At 39.2% G+C, this 22,766-nt stretch overlaps 1 long non-coding RNA gene across 1 annotated transcript in view; it reads right to left on the bottom strand.

Annotated features, from left to right (window-relative positions):
• Positions 1–10,468: 10,468 nt before the first annotated feature.
• LOC114672182 (uncharacterized) overlaps positions 10,469–22,766 on the bottom strand; it is a 28,227-nt gene continuing 15,929 nt past the window's right edge. Inside the window, exon 4 of the long non-coding RNA XR_003722389.2 lies at positions 10,469–10,631. This is a non-coding gene — a long non-coding RNA (uncharacterized LOC114672182). The remainder of the gene's footprint in view (positions 10,632–22,766) is intronic.

Below are 22,766 nucleotides of genomic sequence, written 5' to 3'. Positions count from 1 at the left end.
TGAACAGAGACAGTTTAATATATAGAAATAGGGGATTAACAGGAGACTGGAGTGACAAGGGATGGACTAGTACAGGGAAAAGAGGGGCTAAAGAACACAGAAATAGTAGCTCCAGGGAGAAGTTACTGCCTGTAGAACTGAGACAGTGTACCTGTATTCGTTCATTTTCACATTGCTGATAAAGACATACGCAAGACTGGGCAATTTACAAAAGAAAGAGGTTTAATAGACTTGCCCCAAGTGGTTGGGGAGGCCTCACAATCATGGCAGAAGGTGAAAGGCACATCACATGCGGCAGCAGATAAGAGAAGAGGGCTTGTGTGGGGAAACTCCTCTTTAAAAATCCATCGGATCTTGTGAAACTTATTCACTATCATGAGAACAGCATGGTAAAGTCCTGCCCGCATGATTCAGTTAATTCCCACCGGGTACCTCCCACAAGTGGGAATTATGGGAGCTACAATTCAAGATGAGATTTGGGTGGGGACACAGTCAAACCATAGCAATACCCAAGGGAGGAGCAAACCTGGAGATGGACCTTCGTCCTAGGGCTGAGAGCTAGACTTCGTGGGTTTGCAGGATTTCCAGTGTTTCATGATGCTCCTCTGTCTAATACATTTCTATGGTCAAGGTAAAAATGCAGTCTTCTACAGCAGGGTCTAAATAGCAGGCCCTGACCTGATTTGCCTGCATTCCAAATTGCAGCTTCATAGTTTACTCCTCTCATTTCTTAAGTGTCTTGCACAAGACAGTTAACCTCTCTGTACTTCGGTTACCTTATCTGTAAATAGGGATAATAATATTAAATCACATAGAATAACTGCTGTGAGAATTTATAAATTAATCTCTACAAAGCACTCAGAAGGATGTCGGGTGCCTAATCAGCATTCGTTCAGTGTAACTCTTATTAACATTATTGGACAGATTTCACATAATTTCTATGCCTCACAAAAATGAACAGATTTTTATGGTCATGATGATTAATTAGTTACGATAAATCTTTTGAGAAAAAATATCCTCCCCATTATGTTTTGATGCAGGGACAAGTTCAAGTTAATACAGAGTTGATTGAAAACAGTCACTCCCTCCTCCAACCAATTAGTGGGAGTGAGTACAAGAGAGTCACATGTGACTATTCACCCACATGTGAATATTCCCCTAAATTTTTTGTGGGCATGGGCTGCTGGTTTCTGCTTGTACCCACTGGGTTAAAAAGAGGGGAAATGGAGTGAGATGGTATGGCTTGGTATCACTGGAGAAAAACTGGGGAATAATATCTATTTTAGAAAGAAGATAACTGCACAGTCATGAACCCTGGGTACAACCCCTTAGAAGGAGTAAACACTGAACCCAAGTGCATTAGCCCTTCTCCATGCACTCCCAATCAGTGCTGCAAAAATAAACAGTTTATACATTCAACGTAACCCTAGAAGACCCCCCTCACCAATTATTGTATAAGTATTCCTCAGAAGATAAACACATTTCTCTTGCATTTCTGTCCCTGGCAGGCATTCTTCTGCTTTCAGCTATGGAAGTGGGATGGTAGCCTGCTTACCCCGGCACCCCAAGGCCCAGAGCTATTTTGGGAAATAGGGTATCTATATATTTGCCACCCACTGGTGAAGCGTTTTATCTTCTTAAATTTCCATCTCTCTAAAGCTCTCCTACCTCTCCGCCTGACTGAGTTTTTCCATCCTGGAGTATTTGAGCATGTTTGGTTGTCCATGGAGAGCACTGAGGTGGGGCCTAATGAAGCAGTGTCTGAAGTAATACTGGAACTTCTCTTCTGTTCTGCCCCATGGAAGTGATAAAATATCCGCCCTCTGTTGAATACACACTATGAGCCAGAGACTGGTGTCATTTGATTCAATTTGTATTAATGTCATGCCTGGTGAGTATTATTAACCCCTCTTTATAAAGAGACAACTGAGTCCAAGATTACACAGCAGGTCAATGAATAGCATGTCTCCGAAACTCCACCCACCTAATTCCAGTGCTGTCCTCTTTCTACTGTGACATGTTGATTTCCTATGAGGACAGGTAGCATGCATTTCATAATTCTCATGTGCTGGGTATGGTTCACAGAGATTAATGAGACCGATTGCCAACCATTGCAAGGAGCCAAACAGGTGGCATGGAATCAACAGGGAAGCTAAATTTCATTTTATTAGGCAAATGACTCGAGGTCACATAGTTAGTAAAAGATAGATCTGAGGTTTGAACTCAGGTCTCTTTTCCAAAACACACTTGTTACATTGCTGCTTTGCTTTTTGAGTCAACGATCTTTTAACCCTGTCTGATCTCATCTTCTTCAAACTTACCATGATCAATAGCTGTAGATCTGAGCACATTACTTTTTCCCCTATGAACCTAATTTTCCTACCTCACTGGGGAAATTTAATATGGTCTTGTTTCCCAACGTTTTTTCCTTTCATTATCTGGGAGGCATTATTTTTTATTTTTTAACTTTGCTTCTTCTTAATTAAAAAAAGAGATTATATGGAAGTTTTTTCCTTTGAAGAACTCATTAAGCAACTATTTCTTCAAGGACATTTTGTCCTTTGTTAAGAGATTCTTTTAAAATATATGGAGTTTCAAAGTTCTTTAGACTTTGTGGTGAAGAACTAGATTCATTTTTATTAAGTCTTGGTTAAATATGAGTTCTGGGATAAGATACAAGAAGCTAAAACAGGTCCTGGGACTGAAAAAATATTTTGTTTTTCATCTGTACACCTTTGTACCCTTTACCCTCTGGATCATTTATAGGTTAAAGTGAGCAGGGTCTAAGAAGGGGATTGAGATTATTAATAGGTGAAATTATATCAGAAATTATACCTGAGCTAGCTGGGAAATTGAGTGAATGAAAATAAAATGATATTATTTATAGAAACCTGACTTATAAGCTTTTTATTAGAGAGAAAGAGGCTTTCTTGAATTCAACTGAAGTTCCAACCGAAGGCTGAATTAAGGTTGTGAGGAGTCTCCTGAATAAAATATTGAGGCTTCAAATTTAATACCAACCTAAAATTAGGTTAAAACCTTTAGAGTTGACAGTATGTAAAATTCTTTTTGTAGCAGCTTTACATGTAGGGTTTGTTGTGGAAGTAGTAAATCTAGTGGGTGATACTTTAAATGCCCAAATCCTTCTTCTCTCAAAACCTACTAACTTTGGGTGAGAATCAAGCCAATTACATTCTAGATCGATGTAAAACCAAATAAAAAATAGAGAAAGTTGATAATAATATTGGTTCTTGATGTCAACTCAGGGGGTGACTCTACTTCTCAGTAAATAGGAACCCTTTCTTGAACTCTCTTGTAAAAGAGTCTGGGGCTGGAAAGAAAGCTCCTCATCTCCTTCCTCCATGAGTGGCACCTACTACTTGACCACTTGTTTCACTTTCTTCACCCCCATTTTAGTGCTTGTCTCCCTCCCTCACTAGACCATAACTCTAGCATTGCCCAGATGGAGCACATAACTTTTAATGTTGATCAAACTCTAACCACATGCTAGAGTTCTCTAAAGAATTTTTGGGGGATTAACTTATTAAAATCTCTTAAGACCCCTTTTGGGTAGCTAATATCATTATGTCTATTTCACACATGAGGAAATCATGACCCAGCTAGGTGAAGTAACTTGCCAAGGTCACACAATGATTAAGTGGATTTGAACAAGATTTGAACTTGAAAAATCAGATACCAGAGCCCAAATTCTAAACTACCAAGCTACAGTGCCTTAAATCGCTGTTGAATGAATGTCAGTAGTCTATATGAATCTATTACATATTGATTATTCTATACATTCTAGAATATAATTTTACATTAATTTTATATGCATCATTTTAACATGTTTGCGTATATTTACATCATTCATATAATATCTACATACTATATATAGTTTATTATACATTAGGGTTACTAATATATACTGTCTCAATATTTATTGAATAAATGTGTATACATACATATATAACCTATAAGACATATGAATGTATAATTATTCCACAAATATTTGTCAGGGTAGAATATTACATATTGTTATATATAAGGTACATAATAAATGAAAGTTGCATTATTGATGTGGAATATATGAATATTAAGTTAACATGAATACTTTTTGAGTGAATAATTTTCTCCTACTTGTACCTGTGACTCGTGTGTTCATCAAAAGATTCAGGGGCATACAACATTCAGGTTTTTTTTGGAGAAGGGATGAAATAAAAGCATTTATATTCTCCATAATGACAAATAAACAACCTTTAGTTCCCCAGTTCCTGAAAGAACAAATTCTTTTTATTATAGTAACTTCCTATCACTAGGGCTTTTTTTTATGATGACACAGCTTGTTTTTCCAGGATCTTCTGGGCTCTGAAGCTTTTTAAATTAATTCTTTCCACAACTTAGCAGTGACCTGTAAGATATAGGTAATGGCTTCATAACTATGATCAAATAGACTTCTCTCAAGAAGAAGCAGGATATTTAGCTGAGGATGTACCATTGCCTCTCTGTAGAAGGTCATCTGTATGCTCTGCTTGAAGGCTGAGCATACCACTAGTCTTCTCTACTAAAAGAAACCCACTGTGTATTATTCATCTTTTATTCTGACAATAAACTGAGAGACAAATAATGAAAATAAAATCCCCTACATTATTTTTCCAATGAGAAAAAAAAAATCTACTGTTATGATTAGACAATAAGCTGAAGCCAAAGACAGGAGTCTGGGAACGTCTACTCTGTTAATTCAGATTGTGGATGGAATTCAGGCAACATTCCCACATTGGAAATTGGGCAAGAGATGACCATCGGAACCAAGAATTAAGGAATTTAGAGTCCATAATTATATATTACCTCACCCAGGAACCAGTGTAGACAGAGAGATCCTCCATGAAAAGGCTCCAGCTTGCATATGGAAGGAGATATATATGTATATGTGTGTGTGTGTGTTCCTTTGTTGGTCCAATGAAGTTGTTTGCATTCATGCTGTTGCTTTAAGACCCTAGCCTTTAGTGAGAGCCTCCATTTTCCCAGAACAGTTCAAATGAACATGGAATTGAAAACAGATGTGGGCTCCAGCATGTTATTGCACAAGGGCAAATGGGGCATAGGGAGGGAAAGGAGGGGGAGGTGGCAGGGACTGCGTGAAGGGACCTTCAGCAGCCCCAGGACTCTCATCACTCGAGGGGGTCTGAACTCTGAATTCCACCAGCCTGCACTCTGAAAATGAACTCTTAACAGAAAACAGATGGGAGTGGACCTGGAGTTGGGGGAGGGGAAATGGAGGGAGGCCTGAGGAGAAGAGTGTGGTGAGGAAGGCTACAGAGCAAGCAGAGTGGAGCAGTGTAGAGTGTGGGCTTGTTAACATTCTTGGTGTAAGGACTCTAAAGTGCTTGAGGAGGTGATGCGCGTTGGGGGCCACACATGCCTGGGACACCTACAGTCTCCTGCAGATAAAAATGCCTCTTGTTTTTGCTCTGCTGAAAAGCATCAATGACATTCAGAAGTTCCAAGAGCAGTGAGAATCCAGCCAGATTTTTTTCGTCGTTTTGCCTGGGAAACATCTCATCCAAACAGACCACTTGCTTTTGCAAATGCCAGTAGTCCTGATAAATCAAACTCACTGGAGTCAGCACAATCCTCATGTTACTTTCCATAAGGGTTCTGTCTGAGCCAAGGCATGCCAAGGTCCTCGGCAGCGGGGGAGGGAGGAGGGAGCAGGGCTGGAGCATCGTCTAGACAATAATACCTCCTAGGGCTTCCCATCCTGGGAGCAAGAGCTAATTCACTTCTGTCTCTTTGGACTGGCTTATCAGAGGTTTGACAGTTCCCAGACTTGAATGAACCTTTCCACTTTTTTTTTTTTTTTTTAAAACAGCTTGAATCTCCCTGCTCAGTAAGTGAGAAGAAAAGGCAGATTGCTATAGGGCTGCGGTGAACCTAAGGAGAATGTCACTTTGGGGTTCTGCTATGTTAGAGTTTGAGAGTGCTGCTTGCAAGTGGGGGTGGTATTTGGCCCTTGATGTACTTGTTTGGCAAGACAGCTTAAATGTTCTTGGACAGATGCACACTATGTAATGACAAAGCAGTGGTTCTCAATGGGAAAGTGGGATTGGAGAGGAGGATTTTGCCCCCTGGAGTTTGGCAATGTCCAAAGACATTTTTCGTTGTCATAACTGGAGAGAGGGTACTACTATCTTTTCATGGATAGAGGTCAGACGTGCTGCCAAATATTTTATAATCTACAAGATAACACCCCACAACAATGAACTAATTATCTGGCCAGAAATGTCAATCATGCTAATGTAGAGAAACTATATTATAAAATAATTTTTAAACCTTGTGATAGTTTGAGGACAAGGATGGTATAGATATATAAAATTCAAGGATTATTCTTGAATACTGTTTTAAGGACACAACTCTAAGATCATACCCCACTAAAAAAATTCTTTATGATGATGATCATACAATAACAATAATAGCTATTAATTGTATTGTGCCAGGCACTATTTCGAGCACTTTATACATTAGTAAACTTGCTTTCACAACAAACTTATAAGATAGGATAGGTAAGATCATTTTCCTTTTCCTAAATTACAGAAGAAGAAACTGAGATACAGAGAGGTTTACAAATATACCTGAGCTCCCACAATTAGTAAGCGCAGGGCCGACTTTATGGGTGTTTAGCCCGTCCAATCACACGAGGCCCCATTCTCAGAAGGATTGCATGTTTGGTCTAATGCTCCGCTGTTACTGTCTTGGAAGTTGTAATAATTTTATCTTTGAATTTGGGTTTTGTAATTGAAGCTCAATGTGACAGGAATGTGCATGTGAGCAGAGGAAGTACGTGCAATATAGATGTCCACTGTTTTTTATTGCTCCAACCACACGTAGTGTTGATGATTTCCTTGAACACAGAACTCCAGTGGATCCCTAATGCATGTGAGTGCAGAGAGACTCAAAGCAAGTACAAAGTAAGCATGGTGGATCTGGGACTAAGCATGGGCACTGCAGCCCTATGAGGCCGCACTTTCTGTTCAAACCAGAACTTGCGCTGAACACAAAAAGAAGGCAGTGGCGTGTCTCTAAGGAATGCCCACACATTTTATCACACCCCTGCTTACTCACGTTATTTCCCTGTATTAGCCAACTACTTATGCTTGTAATGATGACATAGAAGGAAAGGGAAAGATAGGACGAGCCATAATTCCTTTTTCTTTTCGTCCTTCCTTCCTTATCAGTAAGCCAAAGGTAGAGAGTGTTGGTAGAATGTGCACATATCGAGAAGTACAGTTGAGTTAGTTAAGTGCAGTTTCCACTGTTCTGAAAAGAAACAAAACACATGAATATCTGAATTGTGGAAGACAAATTGTGTAATTTAAGTAATTCTGCGCACAAGTTAAATGGTCTTAGATTTGCATTTAAACTGGTATGCACAATGTAAAGATGAATGGTAGCATTTGTGCTAATAATTTACAATTTTAATTTTTTCTCGTAATGACACTTTACCCCTGATTTTTGGACAAGAGACCCTGCATTTTCATTTGGAATTGGGCCCTATAAATTATATAGCTGGATCTGAGGAAGGGAGCCATGATTTGAATTTTGGCAGTGCAGACCTAGAATCAATGCTCTTATCCACAAGAATATCCATTTCCATTCTGGGATCCAATGTGATAAAAATGAGCTAGACTTTAAGAGAAATTTCTCCGTCTGTGACCAGATACCTTCCAGAGTACAACCATCACCCTTCTGTTGGAGGGGTGAGAGTAGGGTCAATTTTCTCCCAATTGAAATTGTTGGTTTTTATGTGTGATGATTCTGCTGCAAGGACAACCTCCTGAGCAGCATGCTAAAAACTGTCGAAAGCAGCAGCTGAACTGTTATGCGCTACCCTCCAATTTGTATGTTTCAGTATCACACTTTCTATTGGTCTAGAACTCTAGTTGGTCATAGTAGTACATTTAATTTACACATCCGTGTGATCCATGTGCCAGGCATTTTACATATCTTATCTCAATTTAATCTTCTATACATTCTTAAAAGTTGACTTCAGAGTCGATAATGAGCAGAGGTCTCATAGAAGGCGATTGTGCAGCCATGATTGGAACCCACATTTGAATGATTTTCATGGCTCATTTAGTCCTGACTAGCCCTGCCTCATCTCCCCTCTGCTGTAAAGCTGTCCATGCTTAGCTATTTTCCATCAGGTTTTAGTTGAACATCTTTTGCAAGTTGAAATATTATTTAGAACATTTCCTTTGATTTTTAACATACCCAGTAAAATGTGACATCTTTAGAAAGTTGAATTTTTAAAAGGCTTCTTAATTTACAGCATCTTTATTTAAAATCAAATCTACTGAAACAACTTAAAGAGCCCATCAGTTTTACTCAGTCACGTTTGCTGAAATAAGTATAAACAAAATGTTTTCCTCTGAAATACATGAGGGTTAAAAGTTTCTGGTAAAAGAATTCTCAAAGGGAACATTGCTTGGGGCCATTTTGATTGTGTTGGTGATACTACTGGTCTTATCTTAGATGAGAACTCATCTAAAATTGTTTAACTTTTGCTTTGAACTCTTTTTAAACTCCAAGCATAGATTTTAAACGAGAAAGAGCTAAAGAAAGACAACTCTAAGCAAATTTGATCTTCGTCCACATTCGTACATGTCAGCATTGCTAAGATGATCACATTCATCTCATCAACGTTTACAGCCTTTGATCTAGCATGTAAAAGAATGGATACATTGGCGCACAGCCTCCCTAGGATGTATGATATGAATGTGTGTTTTACCTACAGACTCTGCTACTCAGAGGTCTGGTTCAGCATACTTGCCTCAAAACACAAGACACTAGAGCAATGGGAGGGAGGAGAATGGTAAAGATTGGTGGCACATTATACCCTTCAAAGGATACATTTCCGTCAACTCTTCAGGAAAAATCCCTGGAAACATATGAACATATGGCCTTTTAGTGTATGATGATTCCTTAAGCATAGATGTCTATGTGCACATCTTGTGTGCATGAGATCTCTTGGTTTTAGTTTTGCTCCTTGCATTGGTTTATTTTTTTGCCAGCTTGTGCAAGTGAGACTAGCAGAGATGTTAGCATAGTCTAAGGAGTCATATGCTGCTGGGTTTAATTCTCAGCACCTCTACTTACTGTACTTACTACCTTTTTTCTTCTTTTTAAACTTGCGTACGGTTACCTTACCTCTCTAAAACGCACTTTCATCTATAAATGTAAATAAAAGCAATCTGTCTACACCATAAGGATGTTAAAAGACTACGTGGCAGCAGTGTCAATCGACTGGCACACAGTAAGTGCTCAATAAGAGAATTCATGGTACTTATTATACTGAGGCCTTTCCATGCTGATAGCAAGAAAAATGGCATTTTCAGTTAATTTTTTCTTAAATGTGATGAACTATAATAAAATGTAACTTAACGTGCTGAAATCTACCCAATCTCTTCTGATACCAACACATTACAATACTGAAACACAATTGCCAAGATAGTATAACTTTTTTTTTCAACACTGTATTTTATTTTAAAATGACAAACATGCTTGGCCAGCTAAAACACATAATTGTGAGTTACTGGATTTATTTTTTCAGTGTAGGATTTCAGTTTATTGGGAAACTAGAAGTTGTTACATTAAAAGTAAATTCTACACAAACATATATGCAGTAATGTAGTTCTGTGATTTTTTTTCTTTTTCTTTTTTTGTGAGGGGGAAGGGGACAGGGTCTTGCCCTGTTACATGTGCTGGAGTGCAGTGGCATATTCACGGCTTGCTATAACTTCCACCTTCTGGACTCAAGCCATCCTCCCAGCCTCCTGAGTAGCTGGGACTACAGGCATAGGCCATCACGCCTGGCTAATTTTCGTAGTTTTTTGTAGAGATGGGGGGTTTCACCATGTTGCCCAGGCTAACTCCAGAGCTCAAGTGATCCACCTGCCTTGGCCTTCCATAGTGCTGTGATTACAGGCATGAGCCACCACACTCAGCCAGTTTGCGGTATCTTGAACTCCTGAATTAGAGCTTGATTCATGAATATAAAGCATCCCAAATCTCTGCTTAGGGATCTTTGTAACTGACATTAACACGTAAATACTGACATTCACATTGAGGAGAGTTTTGCAGATAATCATTACTAATGTATATTTTGCCCTTTGATTTGAAATCAATAAGTTGGAAAAGCATTTGTATGTCTCACAGGGTAGTATCTATAACAGCATGGATTAACTCTTTGGTGTAAAAAAAAGTATGGAACAGTTTTTATGAGTCCTTTTTTGCATTAAGTAATATTTACATCAGTGAAAACATCTGAATTCTCATCAATCTGTTTAAATTTTATTATAATTAAGCACAACACATTTTCCCTTTTTTAACTGACGTATAATAATTATACACATTCACAAGGTACATAGTGATGTTTTCTAACGTATCATGTATAGTAATCAGATCAGGGTAATTAGCATATTTATCATCTCAAACCTTTATTTTTCTTTGTGTCGAGAACGTTTTCTTACAAACAGTTTTTCATGAGTTGACTGGTTTTCTAGGAGAGACACTGAATTTAGGCAGATCCGAGGAAAGTAAAATGAAAACATCAGTAGTAGTATCTCTTGATGATGCTGAAATACAAGCACAGTGAAAATTTAAACATAAGGCATTTTATTTCTGTTGATGATATTATAAAAAGAAAATCATGAATGAGTGATTCATAGATGAATAAACATTATTGTATTCACTTTTTTTTCTGTACAAAGTCCTGATTCCTGATTTTCCTTTGACCTTATGTTCTTCAGCAGCACTTGTTTTTACAATTAAGAGATAATTACTATCCTGGACCCCTGGAAACTTGTGAACTTTCCAGAGGTCATTATAACTTAGTATCTGCTAAGTGCAGCTCGAGAAGGCCCAAATGAAACAAAACTTAGCAACTGTGTTCTTAACCTTGTTTATCATTAATCCGGAGACAAATGGCCTGTATCTAGCTTATATTAGAACTCAGGCATTGGAGTCTGTGCACACACACAACGCATGCACACTCTTGGTCAAATGTTTTGCTGAATCAGCTGAATTAAATGATTCGTGGGAGGCAAACTTCTCTGTCAGCTCCACATCAGATAATTGATGCTATTTATAATAGAAATGAAATAGGAGGCTAAAAACTAACAAAGAAAAGAATTCCTTGTAATTGCCGTTGTTTTCTTTGGAAGAAGGGAAGGAACCAGTGACTCAGTTTGGCCATACATTGATCGCATTAGAGAGAACAATGCCAACGAGTGGAGTAAAGCTGAATATCTTGCAAATAAATGTAACATTGAGACATGTTTCACAACGGACTCTTTCCTAGCAATCAGATTCATTATAGGGAAAGGGCTGTGACAAGTTCAAACAGGTGAGAAAAGAGACCAAACACAGAATGAATCTCCTTAGTGTTTTGGGGGCGGGGCGGGGCGGGGGCGGAGTCTCGCTCTGTGGCCCAGGCTGGAGTGCACGACCTCGGCTCACTGCAGGCTCCGCCTCCCGGGTTCACGTGGTTCTCCTGCCTCAGCCTCCCGAGTAGCTGGGACTACAGGCGCCCGCTGCCACGCCCGGCTAATTTTTTGTATTTTTAGTACAGACGGGGAGAATGAATCTCTTCTAATCCCTTTTAACCAAACCCAAGAATCACGCCAATATTAAGAAAATGACAGAATGCTTTCCTGGTTATTAGAAGTGTATTGTGAAGATGGCATTTTTGTATGACTACACAATCCAGATTATACAATATTGACTACACAATGTAGTCATAAGACTAAAAGAAAAGTTAACTATGATAATAGCTTTTATATATTAAGCAGCTTTTATTGTTTTAGATATCTTATGTAATATAAGTAAATTTATCCTCACAACAAAGTTGAGAGTTTGCAGTATCACTTCCTTTTCAATTGTTGTATAGGAGGTTTGGAGATGATAAAGATAAAAGGAAAATAATATAATCTTTAATCTACAACACACCTGAAATGCAAGGGACGTGGTATTCCTTATAAATACCCAGATGACCATAATGAAGACATATGTATCTGAAATGACTTTGGTAGAGGAAAAAACTGTTTCTTTGTAGATGAAAGATGTTTTACAGAGACTTAAATTTTCATCCTGGGCTCATTCATTTCCAAACTTGCTTTTCCATAAGGTCTGTGAAGTAAGAGACCTAGGAAGCCTCACATCCACCATTCAATGTGCCTTTTGACCCTTAGTTCCTAATCCAGTGCTGGATGGGTGGGGTGTCTGTATCAGAACCACCCACAGGAGCTTTTTCAAAACACACAATCTCCCCATTGGTAGGACAGATTCCATGCTCTGAGAGGCAGACAGAACCAGCTGAGTTATTGTATCAAAGGGGCTTCAGAGGAATACGAGTGTGCACAGCAAGGACAGTGCTATTCACCTCTTGTTCTTCATAACTAGAAAGCCTGATAGGACAGAGTGCTGATTCACTTCTTAGTGCCCCTTCTGACATCAGAAGGTGGGCTTTGTTTGGGCCCAGGGTGAGTCTCTCAACACTAAAGTATTTCCTTAGTGATCTCATCACTCAGGGCCACCAGAAGACCCCATTAGAAAAGCTGAGTGGCGTATTCTCACTGAACAAGCCACAGGGAACTGCAGGTGGGGGACTCGGAAACATTCAGGGAGAGATGACAGACAACCTGTGACTATATAGAAGGGCTAGAATTCTAATTTGATACATACATCACCAGGAATTAAGTGTCCTGTTAATAGAAGACACATGGAAGTTTCAGAGAGAGAGAGAGAGAGGGAGAAAGAGAAAGAGATATAGAGAGAGCAAGCAACTGCATGTAGATGGCAATTATAATCTTGGTTTCAAATACATCTTTCTTGTTTTATGACTGCTCCTTATTCACGGCTTCCTGTTCCTGTTATGAGTGAAATACGTATACTCGAATTTTGAAGATCTCGATTTGAATGATCTTAAATCCCTTTCCTATTCTTGAATTAACTCTTTTTTTTCTAAGTATATTGGGTACCTGTATGTGTATATGTATGCTTGTACAGAGAGATTATTTCATTAGTCAGAAAACTTGATCTAATTAAAAACCTAAATTGCCTCTTTATAAATGCAAGAACCAGCGATACTGATAGTGCCTCTGTCACAACTGGCTTCTCGTTTTTCACATGATCTTTGTCCCTGGTGTTAGCTGGCTGTGCAAGGTCTCTTCAGCCCACTGTTTCTTGGTGAGCTCTTTATATAATGTGCCTGGTGAAACCTCTTCTGGATGTAAATAACTAGGATGTCGCTGAAACATGCAAGGACCCTTCCCTCTGGGTACTATTAACAAGGTAACAGTCTGATATTAACATTTCTTAGTATTTGTGGTATTACTTTTATCCTGTCCTGGTAAATCTGGGCATCATTTATATATATATTAATAGCTACTGTGGGATCAAATGATCACACAGTTTATGATCACTTTTATCAGTTACTGAGCTTACCTTTCATGAAAGATATTTAAGAACACATTCTATTTAATTTAGTGATCTTTTTTTTTTTTTTTTTTTTTGAGACTGAGTCTGGCTCTGTCACCCAGGCTGGAGTGCAGTGGCCGGATCTCAGCTCACTGCAAGCTCCGCCTCCCAGGTTTACACCATTCTCCTGTCTCAGCCTCCCGAGTAGCTGGGACCACAGGCGCCCGCCACTTCGCCCGGCTAGTTTTTTGTATTTTTTTAGTAGAGATGGGGTTTCACCGTGTTAGCCAGGATGGTCTCGATCTCCTGACCTCGTGATCCGCCCGTCTCGGCTTCCCAAAGTGCTGGGATTACAGGCTTGAGCCACCGCGCCCGGCCTAATTTAGTGATCTTTAAAGTCATATAAGGTAACTGTTCAAGCCCAATTTTATAGAAAAATGAGCTAAGGTTTGGATATATTGAGGAACTTTCCTAAGACAGCAGAGCTAGTAAGTGACAGAACATTGAGTCAAATTGTGATCAAATGAACCGAAAAATTCATTCTGCTCAGCCTTAGAAAATGCAGGTCATAAATTTTATTAATTTTTCATTCAACAAGTATTTATGGAGCACAATGCCACACAATAGGCATTGTTCTAGGCACTAGATTACAGCAACAAACAGGAAGAAGCAGCAATGAGTATTCTACTCCCTACCTGAATTGCCTGATCAAAACTCTCTACCACTTTGCCTCTGCTATCCCTGGGATGTTGCTAAGCAGTGTTCAGCTTCTACTCAAAATCCGTTATTAAGGATCAACAGTCATCTTTGATTTAAATTCAGTAGCTGTGATTTCCTATCAGCCTCTTCAGAGGAGGATACTATCATTCCCACAGGGTTCCTAGAATTTCCCATTTTTACATGCCCTGTGATTGCAACTTTCAGTTCTGCACAACCAGAAAAGTTATGAATGGTACATTTTCTCCATTCTTTTCACTCTTTCCACCTCTCCCTCTCAACAGGGACAGCTGTTTTCTATTACAAAACAGGCTGACAAGGTGCTGGTCTGGAGCAGAGTCTCTTTGGCAGGTAATTTTGATGAGGCCCAGAGGTAAGGGGGTGGGTGTCTCTGATGGGTTTCCGGTCCTGTTATCAGCCACGTCCAGCAACCCCAGACACGGCTGCTGTCTGTACATAGGGCTGATTTCTGGCTTGGAGCCCATGCCTGCTGAGAGCATCAGTCATTCATCAGGGCTAATCCTTTAACTTTTTCTACTTAGGCTGAGGAAGCCTGGGAACGAGGCAAACATTCAGTCTCCCTCTAGCAGAGAACTTGGTCATTGAACACTCAGTGGTAACCCTACCGGTTCTGACTGGGCACTCATACTTTGATTTTTTGGTGGTGGTGGTTCTCGTTTTAGAAAAGTAGCAATTCTAAGCAGTAACAAATAGACTTAGTATAGAGAGAAAGTAAATGCCATGTGAGAAAAGACTCCCCTCGACAGCCAGCTATCTGCAGAAGAGAGGATCCAGTGATTTTTTTTTGCACAGGGAAGTTTTCTCTATGGCTTCAAACCAGACTTTATATTGCCTTTGGTTTTCGGGAAAATACAGGTATCTTAGCAACAAGGTTCAACTAAAACCTACTGAGCTTTGTAACCTGAGTCCTATTCTACTTACTGCCCTTCTAATGGGTGCTTCCAGAAACTAGCTTTCCCCTGCACTCAACTTTACTGTTTAGATGGAAAAAACACAGCTGCAAAAGACCAAGTAAGATTTGTCATTAAGAAAAAAATTGTTCTTAGTCTTAATTGGCTTTGCTAGATTAGAACGCCGTCTTTTTCTGAAGAACACCAGATGTCAGGAGACTTGGTATGTAGTCCAACTCTGTGATTAACAATAACATTAATAATAACAAAACATAACAGAAGCATTTAGCATTCAGTGACATTTAACACTAACAATATCAAGCTATTACTCTGTGTTAATATGGACTAATGTATGCATGTAACATACATTGTGTGATTTAAACTTCACAGCTCTGACAAAGTAGGTGTTATCAGCATTGTCTCTCTTTTACAAATGAAGAAACAAAGTCTTAGACAGGTGAAATAACTTGTTCTAGGATAATACTTATTAAAATATGAAGGTAGAGTTTATACCCAGATTTCCCAGCTTTATCTGTTTTTTCATGTGGAAAGTAGGGATAGGGGCAGGGATTAGAGCATGTTTATAAGTTTCCTCAAAATGCCATCATCCTTAAGGAAAAGAAAATTACAGGATATTGTATCAGGCTCTAACATATTATATGAAGCTCACATTAGTAATGGTGGTGGTAATGATACCAAGTGGATTTACAGAGTTCTAAATAACTTTAAAAAACTTTCATTTTATTACTGATATGAACTGAATGTGACCCCCTCAAATTCATATGTTGAAGTCCTAATTTTCATCATAATGGTATTGGGGGGTTAGGCCCTTCAGACACGAATTCAGTTTAGGTAAGGTCCCAAGAGGAGACCCATGATGGGATTAGCACCCTTATAAGAAGAGGAAGAGACAAGAAGGAGCTCCGTCTGTCTGCCATGTGAGACTGCAGCAAGACAATGGTCGTCTGCAATCTAGGAAGACAGCCCTCACCAGAAACCGTGTTGCTGGCATCTTGATTTGGACTTTCAGCCTCCAGAACTGTGAAAAATGGATAAATGTCTTTGTCTAAGTCACCCAGTCTATGGCATTTAGTTGTAGCAGTCTGGGGAGAACAATGAAATTACCTTATTTGATTGCCACAATTAATCACCTTTCCAAGATGGTTAGAGTAATTACGACTCTTTCATTGTTACAGACAAGAAAATTGAAGCTCAGAGGTTTGCTTGCTCCAGACACATGCCTGCAAGTGTCTTTGCGTGTGGCTCCTAGCCTTGGTATTCGCCCATCACTGTCTGAGTTTACAGCCTGTGTGTACAATGTATTCTATACAGGAGCTATTCTAATGGGACTTTAACCACAAGTATGCACCCGGTCTCAGAACTCTCCTTATGTATGCAAATCTCATGATGCCGGTTTCAGATGGAGCTTACCAAGGCCCTCAATTCATAGATGGGTTGTAACAAAAAATTACATAGGACTTCGTACTTTTCTTTTTCCAAGGGAAGTTTTCTCTGGAATGAATAATGACATAGAGCTTTGTACCTTTATTTTACTTTACTTTTTTTATTTTTTGAGACAGAGCCTCACTCTGTCAACCAGGCTGGAGCGCAGTGGTGCGATCTCAGCTCATTGCAACCTCCGCGTCCTGGGTTCAAGCAATTTTCCTGCTTCAGCCTCCTAAGCAGGTGGGATTACAGGTGCATACCCACGCCTGGCTAATTTTTGCATTTTTAGTAGAGATGGGATTTCACCATGTTGGCCAGGCTGGTCTCAAACTCCTTACCTCAGGTGATCCACACACCTCAGCCTCCCAAAATGCTGGGATTACAGGCATGAGCCACCATGCCCAGCCTGGACTTTGTACTTAAAATTATGTAATTTTCAGAAATTTGAGTAGAATCCTTTTCCAGAATCAGAAATTTAAGCTCCTGCCAAGAACGTTTTTCTCTCAGTCGCTCTTGCTCAGATGCATAAAATCTCCTCAGTGCCCAGTCCTGACTGCTCTTTGGGCTTAGGAGAAATCCCTCTGAAGAGCCACTTCGACCATGAGGGCTTGAGAGTTGTCCTGGACAGAGAAGCCCAAAGGTCCAGAGTGCCCTGGACATTCTGCACAGCTACCTCTCTGGGCTCTGACCAACTGGCTTCTTTCGGTGGCTGTCTGGAGATGTACTCCTTGGAGACCAAAACTTCGGGATCCAGTAGCTACCCTGATTATATTTCCATGCACATATTTGGGGGAACTTAAGTCTTCATTAGCAAAGTCATTTGAATGACCTCTAACATACTGAGCATCCTAATCACCGTGGAGGTGAGAGAGATAAAAGGAAGGCAGGCAAGAGAATCAGTGTTAAGGGAGCTTCTTGAGCTGGAGAGGTTGTGTTTGCTCCCATTTGTCCTCCTTCAGGCTGTCCCAGAACACTAGTGATGAGCTTTTCACTGGATGTGGCTGAGACACAGCAGCACCCACATCACCACTGTGCCACCCACCCCTTCCCACCATTTTTTCTATTACTTCACAAAACACCTTTAGTTGTGCGTCTGACCCTTGACCCCAAACCCTGAACCAGAACTCACTGAGTCCTTCAGGTTCTCTTTGAGGAATCTGCATGGCCATGAGGGTTCAATGACAGGTACTTTTTGGTCTGGGCTTAATTTTCTTGTAATTTGTTTCCCCTACCTGGACATAGTATCCTTGGGGAAGTGCCCTTCTTAACCAACATAGGCACGAGGCTAAGTGGACAAATTCCATGTCATCCCCAGAGGGTCCCCCCGCCTAGGGGAGTAAGCGAAACTTGGCGTTGCAAACACCTACACTTCCTTCACACTATAGGTTACAATTCTGGCATATTTGACTCATCTACCTCTCTCTTATTCAGATATAGATAAAATGAATGCCAGGCAGTTAGCTGTGTGGGAAGGGTTTGGTTGAGGCTATGAGAATATAGAATATTTCACAGATTTTTCAAGTGATAAGGATTGAGCATATGACAGGAGTAGAGTAAGGGGTACATTGAAAATGTGGACTGTGTAGGGTCATGGGATCACTAAATGGTGAAACATCCACACCCACAGATACCGAATGTCTCCAGAACTGGGCTTTGTACTTATTTCTTCTTTTGTACAAATCCCTCTATCATTTTGTCAGGTTTTATTTGTTTATTTTTTTTGCAACTTTATATGATGTTGTAGAGTCAGTAACATTCATAGCATTAAAACTAGACTTTACGAGACCAAATAGTACCCTTTTAAGTTCACTTTTAAGTGGTTTGCCTTCAGGGACTCTGAATTGGCCCTAACATCTTCAAGACATGTATCCTTGGTGAACCTTAAATTTCACAACTAGAAATCTAGTTCTTTGGTTTCATAAATCTTGACATTCTAATGGTCGTAAGGAACTTAATGACGTGTTCAGGTCTTAGAGTCAGAACAATCTGAATTCAAATCTCTACCAAGCATGTGATATTCACTTTCATTTGTAAAATGAGAATAATGAAGTATTACCAACCTCTAGTGTTATTTTAAGAATTAAGTAAGGGAGTTTTTGAAATGCTCAGCAAAATGCCTTATTATTGGAGTCAACGGTGTTATCATGCTTGCCATTCTCCCCATAGCCAAACCTCAAACTATGCCAACCAAGCATTACTCAAGTCCAAAAGCTGTATTCACACCAGGTTGTATTCACGTTAGATTTGACTAACTTCAGTGATAGCGTCTTACTGCCTCCTGAGATTGCCAAGTAATTTTTCAAAATTGTAATTGCTAGAGAATTCTTTCTTAATTTGAGGCTAATCTTCTAATACCCATATATGGATTTTCATTAGGGACCTTGGAGCAAAAGAATGCAAGTCAGTGACAGTTGTTCTAGCATCTGAGAGAATTCGTGTTGATGGACTCCTTTCTTCCTTCTTGTTCTCTCACTTGTTCCAAATATGATGTGCTTGGGTGCCCTTACCGCAGTAGCTGTTCTGCTTATGAATATGCTACTTCTTGTTGTTTGTTGTTGTTGTTGTTTGAGACAGATTCTCGCTCTTGTCGCCCAGGCCTGGAGTGCAGTGTCACGATCTCAGGTCACTACAACCTCTGCCTCCTGGGTTTGGTCTCCCACATAGCTGGGATTACAGGCACCTGCCACCACTCCCAGCTAATTTTTGTATTTTCAGTAGAGACGGGGTTTCACCATGTTGGCTAGGCTGGTCTCGAACTCCTGACCTCAGGTGATCCAGCCGCCTTGGCCTCCCGAAAGGCTGGGATTATAAGCATGAGCCACCGCACCCGGCTATATACTACTTCTTTAAGCTCCTTTTTAAATTCTCTAGGTTTGGAAACCCTGTAGTCCTCACTAAGCTCCTGAATTTAGGTATTTTCCCTTAATAAAAGAAAAAAACAGTTAATTAATAAATACTCATCCATTACCAGAATGGAACAACTGTTAATACTTTTCCAATTTTCTTTACACTTTTTTGGAGGCAAAGAAAATAATAGGTAAAATTGAGACCCCTGTGATGTCCTTCCTAATTTGTATTCCCTTCCCTTCCAGAGCTAGCGATTAAGAAGTATTTGATGTGCATCCAGTTCTATATATGTACCCTTTAACTATAATATATGCACATATATAAAAAATATATAAGTTTATACATATTTGCAAAGCTATATCATTCATTTGCATTATTTAAATTAAATACAGTACATGTAAAGTTTTCTAACTTGCTTTTTCATTCAATATTATATTTTCAAGGCAGATTCATGACAATACATATGTAGGTTATTCTTTTTAACTGCAGTATATTTTATTATATGAACACATGTGATTTATCCTTGTATCTAACTATGTGTCTTTATTCACTACCACCTGACCTTTGCATTAATTCCCCTTTTTGCTACAACATTGTTGTATGGGACATCCTGGTATATAGTTATCTCTACTCTGTAAGAGTTCATAGATTTTATATAGGCCAAACACACACACAGGGAAGCATTCTCACCTTGGATGGCTGGGCTACAGAGTATAAATGTTTTGGGGCGATGCCACTGCTCTTTGTGATGGTTCTATTAGCACACTCTCATCAGTGTTAAATGAGAGTTCCGATTTGCTCTCATTCTTGGCTAAATATTGATATTTTTGACTATCTGGTGGATTTTAAAGTGTGTCTAACTTTTTAAAAATGTTCCTGATCATTTTTATAGGTGAGCATGTTTTCACTTGCATTTTACATATGCAGTTTTCCATTTCATTTGTCATTTTCCATGAATGACACATGAAAATACTTTGCCCATTTTTCTATTACATTCTTTTATATTTTTGTATTGAATATATTTATTTTCATATTCTGAGTGTAGACTTATATGTGCTGAACATATTTCCTTTCAGTGGCCTTCAATTTTGTTTTATATACCATTATTTATGCATAACTTTTAAGTCTAAATTGGTCAGGTTTATCAGAGTTTTCCTTTATGATTTTGTCTTCTTGTGTTTGCTTTAATAAATCTTTCCCTGCTCTGAAATCTTAAATATGTGCACCTATATTTTCTCCTAATAGATTTAAAGTGTTTTTAACATTTATATTTTAATTTATTTTATTAATAATATGAAATAAGAAAAATCATTTATGCCTACTATATATGAAAAATACATTTTATGTATATGGATAGACAGCTCTCCTAGTGTCATTTACTAAATACTTCATTCTTTTACTTTGCTAATTATATCTTTACCCGTATCCAATTTAGATTTTGTTTCCTCTGTCAAGTTTTTATTTTAATGACTGTATTTTTCACTTTATGATTTGGGATTGGTTGGTTTTATCATCCACCTGTGTTCAGTATCTATGTCTTTTGTTCCATGACACCATTTTTGTTTTATAAATTTTCACCTCCAGTTTTTAAGGATCTTGAAGATTTTAATGTCATTATTTTCAATATTGTCAGGAGTGAATTTTTGTCTGAAATGTTTTATTTTGTAGGCAATCTCTTCTGCGTCTTTTTCTTCATGGCCTTTGTAATTTCTATTTGCAAACTAGTCTTGTGTAAGGAGATGTTTTTCCTCTGCCTCTCTGTATTTTCACTTCCCTGCTTTCCCCTGGGGCCCCTTTCCCATCCTCAGCAGGGCAGAACCATTCTTTCCATCATTGCCCATTCTGCCCTGTGACTGGGCTGGCAGGAGCCAGGCCATGGGCCAGCAGACCAGCACTTGAGTGACACAGCTTTATGTAAACTCTGGGCTCGGCCTCCTCTTTTTACCACTACGCCCTGTGCCAATGAACTTGGTTTTTGTCCTATACGGCATGTGGGTTGTTTTGAACACTATGGTCCCTAAGAGTCAAATTTATTGCTTATGTATTTTAGTTATTTTCTGGCCAACGATGAGGTTTCTTTCATTTTGTAAAACTAGTGTGTTTTCTCTTTTCACTTGAAATATGATTTTGCAGCATTACATATTCGGAGGATATGCACTGACCGGAAATTGTGTATGGTGTATTTTTCACTTTCTTTGACCACTGCCAAAAAAACTGTCTTGCAAGAAGTAGAAACTACTCTGATTAATCAATCACAGTGAATGAAGGGATGAGTAGAGCAAAAGCATCGCATTACCAATTCTCGTACAGTGGTCTGGAATAGACTGGAGCAGTGTGTCCTCAGCTTGTTGTACGGAATGACCTAGAGATTCAAGTTTTTTTTTTTTTTTTTTTTTTGAGACAGAGTCTCACTGTGTTGCCCAGACTGGAGTGCAGTGGCATGATCTCGACTCACTGCAACCTCTGCCTCCTGGGTTCAAGCGATTCTCTTGTCTCTTGTCTCAGCCTCCCAAGTAGCTGGGATTACATGTGTGCACCACCACACCCGGCTAATTTTTGTATTCTTAGTAGAGATGGGGTTTCACCATGTTGGCCAGGCTGGTCTCAAACTCCTGACCTCAGGTGATCCACCCGCCTCGGCCTCTCAAAGTACTGGGATTGCAGGCATGAGCCATTGTGCCCGGCCAATTTAGTTTTTTTTTTTAAGGGTTTCAAAGTTGATTCTTATGCTCAGGAAGGCTTGGGAAGTGCAGATCTAAAGGAATGTGCTCTGGGTGAGGAAGTCAGAAAGCATGATGTTCAGCTCTCTTTTTCTTAAAATCTAAATTTTATTGGGCCAAGTCCTCTGTGGGCTCTGGTTCTCTCACATGTAAAATGAAAGGGCTATATTATATAGTCGCTGAGAACATTTTACATACTGAATACACTTAATTCTTATACTAGTGAACCTTTTTTTTTTAAAATTAATTTTGGCATCCACAGTCTACTCGTGATTTGGATTGAGACTGTAGTCAATTAAAACCTCAGGCCTTTTTCCATGTGCTGCTCTCAAGCCTACATCTCTCCAGTCTGCAATTAGTTTTTACATGCAGGTAAGGACTTGGTATAATTTTCTGCCTAAATTTACTTTAATGTTTGCAAACATTTTTAATGCACTATAATATGCATAAATATAAATGAGCATATTCCGGGAATATATTTGCTAATTTTTTACCAGCTACACCTGTGCATCCAGCACCCAGCTAAAAGAACAGACTATATGCACCACCCCAGAGCCCTTCTTTGTATTCCTTTCCAGATATTACCCATCTCCCCATGAGAAACCTCTACTATGACTTATAACACATTTGTTTGCTCTTTTGGGCTGTATCT

The sequence above is a fragment of the Macaca mulatta genome, chromosome 14, assembly GCF_049350105.2.
Source record: "Macaca mulatta isolate MMU2019108-1 chromosome 14, T2T-MMU8v2.0, whole genome shotgun sequence".
Lineage (NCBI taxonomy): Eukaryota > Metazoa > Chordata > Mammalia > Primates > Cercopithecidae > Macaca > Macaca mulatta.
The sequence above is the reverse complement of the archived record's forward strand: the minus strand, read 5'-3'. Positions and strand labels throughout refer to the sequence as shown.